This window comes from Rattus norvegicus, chromosome 18 (genome assembly GCF_036323735.1).
Source record: "Rattus norvegicus strain BN/NHsdMcwi chromosome 18, GRCr8, whole genome shotgun sequence".
Classification (NCBI taxonomy): Eukaryota; Metazoa; Chordata; class Mammalia; order Rodentia; family Muridae; genus Rattus; species Rattus norvegicus.
The window spans coordinates 18,513,523-18,522,796 of record NC_086036.1 but is presented as its reverse complement, the minus strand read 5'-3'; positions in this window follow the sequence as shown (position 1 = coordinate 18,522,796).

Below are 9,274 nucleotides of genomic sequence, written 5' to 3'. Positions count from 1 at the left end.
CTATATTCTGATTAACATCAGAATGGCATCAGGATGTTTCTGAAAGAGGCCTTAGAAATCCTCGCTCTTCCTTTCCTCCAATTTGTTCATTTGTAACTTCAGAATTAGTTCTAGTGATTTATTGGCTTGATCCAAACTAGATTTGAACCAGGTACTCAATTCCTGGCCTGATGTATGTTCCCCTGTACCTTGGAGTGCCTTTTGTGCATCTTGGCGTTGGGAACTGTTTCTACGGTTTAACAAGCAAGCTCACTGGTTCATTGAGAGTGTTTATTGTCTGCCTCCTTCCTGATCAAATACTGCAGCAATCTGTAAAAACATAACCAGGCTAGGGGCAGTTTAACTTGAAATTAATCTTATCTAGGCTATTAAGCACCTAGTTCATCCAGTTTCTGCAATTCTCTCACAATAAACATTCGGAGATGTTGGTCTCAACTCTGAAAACTATCACAATTACAAGGAAATAGCTCAGCTATTACCAGACTTATCTAGAAGGCAATGCAGTTTCTCCTGTCAGCAGTACCTCTGTCTTCAGTACCCCACACACCTCATTTTTATTCACTACCATGCTGTACCCTAGCTATGACTACCCCTTGCTTTCAATGGATGCCTGTCATGTGGAACTTTATTGAGGCCCTTCTGAAGCTCATGATAAATCATAGACATTGTCAGGATGACTATAACCTTCTCAAAGTCAAAGAACTTCAGTGTATTCCTGCTTTTGCCCAGATGCAGTTTTTCTTTATCTCTCTGTAGAAGATAATTCTTGTACCTTGCATGCAGAGCAAAGTTTCTATTTTCAACACAAGTTGTAAATGCCAAGTTAAATGATCCAGTGAACATTTATTTAAAATATGCAACTTGTGGTCCATAAGTTACCTATGCCAGGCTAATATCCTCTGTCCATGACAAACCCCTCAGACTACTTCTACATTTTTCCTGCTGCAGACCCCATTTTCCCTTAAAATTAAAGATATAAAATGGCAATTTAAACACTCGGTTGTATGTTTGCACGTTCAGGGATGTGCCAAATATCCTAAAATCAGACTTGAAAGTCTCACAGCCGTTACTGCTATCTCTCCGCTGTCACCATCTGGAGCTCATGCCGACGTCAATGATCATTCTGTGCAGAGATTCCAGGGCTCTATTCTAGTGAAAAAAGATACTAAAACTAACTTCAGTCCAAGCTTTTAGACACAGTCTTTTACCTCATGTCTAGCCCTCTTTTTCTCACTTCTCTGTCTTCTGGAAGTTTCTTACTGCTAGTCCAAACTTCATCTAAGTTCTAGGACTTTCCATACTTAATGTGGTCCCATTCTCTCAGCACATCTTAGAGTCTCTAACTTTTCACTAAGACCATGCTTACCACAATGTCCTTGAGGATAACTTCTGTGTCATATAATTCCCACATATTCATTAACACTCATGTAATTCTCCTACCATTAATTCATCAGTCTTTGATCCTTTACCATTTGACCACTCATTGCCATGTTAAGCCCTAAACACTGTGATAATGAAAGTGATATTTTCCCTTGAAACTGTCTCTAGAACACTGTCATGAGTGTTCTATACTTGGCCGGACACAGAATGTTTATATAATAGAAAGGCATTGATTCTTCTCAGAGGGAGCTAGTCTGTACCTCTGCAAACCTTTGCCTTTTACTTACTTGTGTGCACAGAAGGTATTCCCGTTAGATTCAGTGCTTACTCTAATTTCTAGTCTCACCAACCTCAGCAACTGTAATTTAAGCTATTTTTATTGTTTTCTAAAATTTTAATTATGACCTAATTACACCACTACCTTATTCCCTTCCTATCCTCCAATCTCTCCCATGTCTCCTCCTCTCAAACTCTCCCTTCGTCTACATACTCCCCACTTCTTCTCCAGTTACTGACCTTTTTCTTTGACTATTATTGATATGTATACACACAACATGCATAAATATATTAGAAAAACTACTGAATGCATATAATGTTGCTTGTTTTGTGTGTATATGATTTCAGAGTTGATCACTTGATATATGATAACCAATTAGGATAATGACTAATTTTTTGACAAATGTGAATTGTTAGTCTCCAATGGGTATTTGCCCTGTGAGCTTCCCCCTTTCATGTTAATATGTATGAATATTGTTCAAGTTTTATTTAGGCATCAATACTGTTGAGATGTCAGCAGTGAACCTTCCCTGCCAATTCTAAGAGACCAACCTCAAAGCAGAAATGTCTCTATTCAACTTCTTATTCTAAACTCTCTATGGAATATTTCCTGAGCCTTACGTGCTGAAATTGTGCTGTGGATGCAACTGTCAGAAGTGGGCACAATAGAATCAGTATCTTCTTTGTTGAGGGAAAAGTTACACTTACCTCTGGGTATAAGGACACACTGTAGACTATAGTTAAATTTTATTAACTTGTACAACATAGCCAGAGCTCTATACATACTAATGTCAAACCACTAGACGTATATTGTATCTAAGAGTGATGCTCAGATTACTTGATATTCACAAGGAATGCTCAGCCATTCAGAATGGACCTGGCCTGACTTTGTATTACATTTTTTAGAATATTTATTAAAAAAAGATTACTTAAGTGTAAATTAATTAATGATACATGTATCTACATTGTTGAATATATATGAAAAAGTACTTTCAAGGAGCTAAAGTGTAAAATTAGTAGCACAAGTATTTAGTTAATAGTATTTTGTTTCTGTTCCAATGTCATACTGGCTTTTGTTTTTGTTATAAAATTACCCTAAAGAAGCAGAAGAAAGGAAGGGTTATAATGGCTCATAGTTTGAGGCTGCACTCACAATAAGTAGAATTTGGCACAACAGTATACTCATGCTCTCTTTCTATACAGTCTAAGATCTAAGAATAGTGTATGGTATCACCCAGAATGGACAGTATCTACCTTACTAAACTTATCATGATGATCCCCAACAAGCATGGCCAGAGTCCCATCACCCTTATGATTTTAGCTCTTATTAAAGTAAACAACTCAGACTGTCCTTCGCATCAGGAATTAGGCTTGCCTTCCCTTTTCCTATCATATATGTTTCTTTCTATCATCTTATCACATAGTAAATAGAAAAGTAATTAAATAATTAAGACTCTTTTAGAGTCTTATAGAACATCTTCATTGATTTCCCTGCTACCTCTGGTGTTAGAATACACTGGGCATGTACATATGTGTATTCTATTCTTTTCATTATGAAGTTTAATACATTCCATAAAAAGGAAGCAAGGAGGATTAGGTGCTCTTGGTCTAAAGCTACAGTGACAACTTGTGCTCGACCCATTTTCATCCTTATAGAGGAGCTATCCATGTAGCAAAGATAAACCCTCAGGTGGGAAGAGCAGCCACCAATACAAATGTGAAAGTGGAAGTAAGAAGGACAGGTTCAGGGAGGGAAATCTACCAGGTAATATTCTCAGAGCGTCCTCTGTTCATGTCTCCTTTTGTGTTTCTATGTGGGATGTTTTTTGTTGCTATGACTCAATGTACTCTCTGAAAGGTTCAAATGAGAGAAAACGAGAGGACATGCTTAGGGAAGTGTGATATGGAAAGTGCCGTTATGAATGAACATTTCCAGTGATGTAACCAGTAGAGGGTGCAAAGAAGATGAAGTAGCAGATTGGAAGGCAGGTGTTATGACTGCTTTTGATTGTTCACTTGACTGGGTTTGGATTCAAGCAAGACAGTAACTTCTATGCAGGCCTGGAGTTGGTAAATGTGTCTCCTGGAAAGATTCACTGAGCAGAATCCACTGTCCTCTGGCATAGTGGGTGGCAATATCAGGGAGCAGACCTTTATTTATTTTATTAGACTATTTTATGTATTTACAAGTCAAATATTATCCCCTTTCTCACCTTTCCTATAGCCCTTCCTCCTGCTTCTATGTAGAATTCCTGCATCCACTCACCCACTCCTACCTCCGCAAAACCCTGCCATTCTCCTACACTGGGGAAATGAGCCTTCACAGGGCCAAGCGCTTTTCCTCCTATTGATGCCAGACCATGACATCCTCTGGTACATATGCAGTTGGAGTCATGGGTCTGTCCTTGTGTACTCTTTGATTAGTAGTTTAGTCCCCAGGAGCTCTGGGGAGGGGTGTTCTGGTTGGTTCACATTATTGTTCTTCCTATGGTATTGCAAACCCCTTCAGCTCCTTCAGTCCTTTCTCTAACTCCTCCATTGAGGTCCCCATGCTCAGTCTGATGACTAGCTGCGAGCATCTTCACCCGCATAAGTAATCTGAGGATGAGCTGGGTCTTTTGTCTCCTTGCCTTCTTTGCAGGTCCATCTAACCTGATGTAGTACTGTTAATATTAGTTGGCAATGGTACTCAACTTGTTTGGCCTTTTCACATGGACTAACGAAGAGTCATTTTCCTGAAATCTCCCAATCATTCAGCTCCAGACTGCTGAGGATCCCAGTTTCTTGAACTAAGTATCTAGTGGGGTCATTCTCTAGTTTCCTCATGGCCATTGTTGAAATCCCAGCATTAGTCTTCCTAATCAAACTAATAAGTACCTTTTGTAAAATATATGCAGTGGATTAATTTTATTTCTCGAGAAAATCCAGGCTACACAGTATAGCTGAGATTCCAAGAGTTACTTTTCCTCAACAGTAGATGTATAGAACCTGCGAGACTGCTTTGAGAATTTTCTCTTGATTGTGATTTTTCTCGGCTCAGTTGCTATGACTTTCCCTTTTACTTTTCATTCCCTTGACCCTTGTTTACCTGCCATGGTTATTCAACGGAGTCCTTATGATAAATGTATTTATTGAATACTTATTTTGAGAATGGTTTAGAGGTCCAGTAAGACTGTACATGTCTTTCTCATTTTTCATGTTTAAGATAATGATGGATGCCTGCTATCATTTTTGGTTCCTACATTTTGAAAAGTCACTGCAGCCTTTGAGAGGTTTAGCGAAAAGTCATTTGAAAGACCAAGACATTAAAACTAAAACTTCTACAGGAATTCTGACAAGCTATTTTCTATTCCAGCTGCATATTAAAATCACTGTGAACCATTTAAAAATTACCAATACCAAGGCCTCACCCAAGACCCATAAAATCTGAATCTTGGCAACTCCAATTGAGTGCAGCCAGGGATGACAATCACTGTGTTAAAGAGATACTTTCTAAGTTCCCTAGCTGTGCCTGATATTTGGTAGATATTACTAAGAAATGAAATGTGTGATTCTTCTGTTAGGAAAGTCATTCTCTATTACTAACATAGAATAAAAAATCAAGTCATCCTATAACAGTGGAAGGTAAACGCTAACACTTACATGAGTCTTATACAACTTTCCCTAAATCACAAGAATCTGTGTGGAAACAAAGGTGAAATTTCTAACAGTCCCATTTCACTACAAAATATTGGGGAAATTACTCTAGAAGACTTGTTCCAAGTGTAGAAACTATTCTGTGTTCCAGCACAATATCAGCAATATGGAGGATTTACAGTGTGTGTGTGTGTGTGTGTGTGTGTGTGTGTGTGTGTGTGTGTGTGTGTGTAGATGACTGTTTGGTACTACCATATTGTGGAAAGAGGACCGACAGCTTATAGTGTCAATGTACATCTTCTACCTTGAATAAAATTGAGTTCTTTGTTGTTTAGTGCTGCAAAAGCCAAAGTAGATGACCCATTAGTGTCTAAATATTTTCCCTTATTTACCTCCCATTTTAACTTAGCATCACAAAAAAGTGGCCTATATTACTTGACATTTTTCTCCTTTAAGCCAAGAATTTGAACTCAGTTCCTCATGCCTTCAGAGCAAGCATCTTATATACAGGACAGTTTCTCCAGGCCTGGATACACGTTTTTTTATGTGGAAAAAGAGCAACACTCTTCAATTGCTGGCACGATTCCAAGCTGATACAACCACTCTGGAAATCAGTCTGGCAGTTCCTCAGAAAATTGGACTTAGGACTACCTGAGGACCCAGTTATACCACTCTTGGACACATAACCAAAAGATGCTCCAACATGTAACAAAGACACACACTCCACTATGTTCATAGCACCCTTATTTATAATAGCCAGAAGTTGGAAAGAACCTAGATGTCCTTCAATAGAGGAATGGATACAGAAAATGTGGTACATCTACACAATGGAGTATAATCAGCTATTAAAAAACAATGACTACATGAAATTCTTATGCAAATGGATGGAACTAGAAAATATCATCCTGAATGAGGTAACCCAATCAGAAAAGAACATACATGATATGTGCTCACTGATAAGTGGATATTAGACCAAAAACTTGGAATATCTGAGATACAATTTACGGACCACATGAATTTCCAGAAGGAGAAAGACAAAAATGTGGATGTTTCAGTCCTTCTTAGAAAAGTGAAAAATGATATTAACAGGAGGAAATACAGAGACAAAGCTTGGAACAGAGACTGAAGGAAAGGCTACCCAGAGACTGCCACACATGGGAATCCATCCCACATGCAGTCACCAAACCCAGTCACTCCTGGGGATGCCAAGAAGTGCCTGCTGACAGAAGCCTGATGTAGCTGTCTCCTGAGAGGCTCGGCCAGAGCCTGAAAAATACAGAGGTGGATGCTCACAGCTAACCATTGGCCTGAGAACAGGGTTCCCAATGGAGGAGTTAGAGAAAGGACTGAGGTAGCTGAGGGGGTTTGCAACCACATAAGAAGAACAAAAATATCAACCTATGAGATACCCTAGAGTTCCCAGGGACTAAACCACTAACCAAAGAGTACACATGGAGTGACCCATTGCTCCAGCCGCATATGTAGCAGGTGAAGGGCCTTGTTGGACATCAATGGGAGGGGAGGCCCTCGATCATGTGAAGGCACAATGCCCTAGTGTAGGGAAATACCAGGGTGGGGAGATGGGAGGGATTGGATGGATGGGTGGAGGAGCACTCTTATGGAGGCAAAAGGTGGGGGTTTTGCAGAGGGAAAACAAAGAAAGGGGATAACAATTAAAATATAAAGAAAATATCCAGTAAAAGAAAAGAAAAAACAAAAGAAAATAAAGGAATGCCATTTCAGTTATGAATATGTCTAACACCTGAAGAGAATTTTTTTTCTTTTATTATTGTTGAGGAGATGAGCTTCAAGGACCAAGTCTTATTCTTCCATGGACTATGATTTCGCTGTAATACATTCTCTTAAGTTCTTGTTCTTATTTTGAGGAAAGTACCAGAATGGCCAATTTTTCCTCCTAAAGTGACTATTTTAAAGGACAGCATAATCCAATTCTCATCTATACTTTTATAAACAGTAACATAATGGTGTATTTATTTTTGTTTTGATCAGTACCAGATATGACAGTGGTTTTTGTAATGTATTTAATTTTTAGTACCAAAATGGACAGGATATCCAGAATATCTTCTTATTCATGTCTTTCTCCATGAAAGAGGACAGGTAGAGGAGACTCTTAGTGGTTTCCTGGAGTGTGTTTTAGATCCCTTTCACTGTTTCAGTCATTTCTAGGACTGGAAACTGTGATTGAGCCTTGTCTGGTTTCACCTTGAATGATGACATTGATTGGCTTTTCTTTTGTTTTTTTAATAGTTGAATGCAGCTTGATTTATTACATTAATACAAATATGATTAATTTTGGTTTCTCACTTTCTTTCAATTCCATAGGAATTTGTCAACTGAGAATACATTCTTCTCTCTTTTAGGCCAAGTGTGTGCACATGTGCCAGAAAGATTCGTTATAAATAGAATGTATTAAGGGCACTGTTATAGGATGTAGGATAAACTGGATTTTACCTTTATGTATATAAATTTCCTATCTCCCCAATGTACACACTCAGATGGATAGAAATTAAAAGAGAGGTAGAAAATACCTTGATTTTCTGAACAGTTTGAACTGCCTGTGATCTGGATAGCAGGATAGTCTTAAGTTAGAGTCAGCTTAGTGCTTGTAATGAGAGTCTGTCTCAAACAAAACATTTCATTTAAACAAAGGAATACAAAGAAAATAGTGCATTGTTGTATCTGTCATTGATGGATAAGTAGTGTGTGTGTGATATTGGGTTTATGTGTATATATATATATATATATAATGTATATGTGTAGTGTATATTGTATATGCATAAGAGCAAATTTACTCCAAATTCTCCATTGAGACAGGTGCTTTCATGGTACCTATTTTACAAAAGCGAAACCAAGTACAGTTCAGAATCTTTGGATAATTTGTCTATTTGTCTATCACAGCTTTAGTAAGTCAGGGGAAAGTGAATGGAAGTGTATAATAATCCTTAAATATTAAAAATATATTATTTTGTTTAAGACTGTTATTACCATGGAGTATTATAGTGTTTATCTCACATAGACCTGTAGGAAACATGAACATACTATAATTTGTCCATTAAACTAAAGTGATAGAGGCGAGACCCTCAGTGAGAATAAGAATAGAGGTGAACACAGTAAGATATGAGACCCAGAGAGACAAGATTGAGCATAAAGCTAAGGATCTCAGAAGTCCAAACTTCTGTGAAGTAAGAGATATAAAGGAGTAAGAAGAATATCATGCATTTATATTCTGCTTCTATGTAATTTCTGTGAAGTAGAACATGACATCTCTGAGTTCTAAATTTACTGATAATTTTTCCCCATGTAATTACTAATTAAGTAGTTTTCAGTGGTAACCATTGGTCATACTAGGCAAGCATTCTATGACGTAATGCTACCCATAGTTCTTCAATGACAATTTGATCTAAAACAAGATTTACAATTTAGAAAAAACGGGTGCTGCTAAAATGTCTTAGCACTACAAAATATACTGTGTTCTTTCAGAAGACATATGTTCAATGCTCAGTACTCACAATGATTCACAACTACCTGTAATTCCAGATCTGATACCTCTTTCTAGCCTCTGTATGCACAATTCTTACTTGCATCTACCCAAACCAGATACACGCACAAACACATAATGATAAAATAGAAAAAAATCTTTAAAAGTAGAAAATATAGAAAAGTGCATGAACTCTGGAATAACTTGACATTATGGGTGATCACCATGCAGATCAATAGCAGTGTATTGATACATGTGAGTCATGTGTTGGTGCAGATGACACTTCCTCCTTTTGCTTGAAAGTAACCACTCATCTGCCTTTTATAAACACTATCACTTGCTTTCTGTTTTGTAATTGGGATGCCCAAGCACACTAGAGTAGACTGACTCCTCTAAGTTTACACAGTTGAACCATTTGCATCTCTTGCTATACCAACACCAGGATGGCTCCTTTTTATTTTGTGGCCTGAGGTTTTAGGGTCA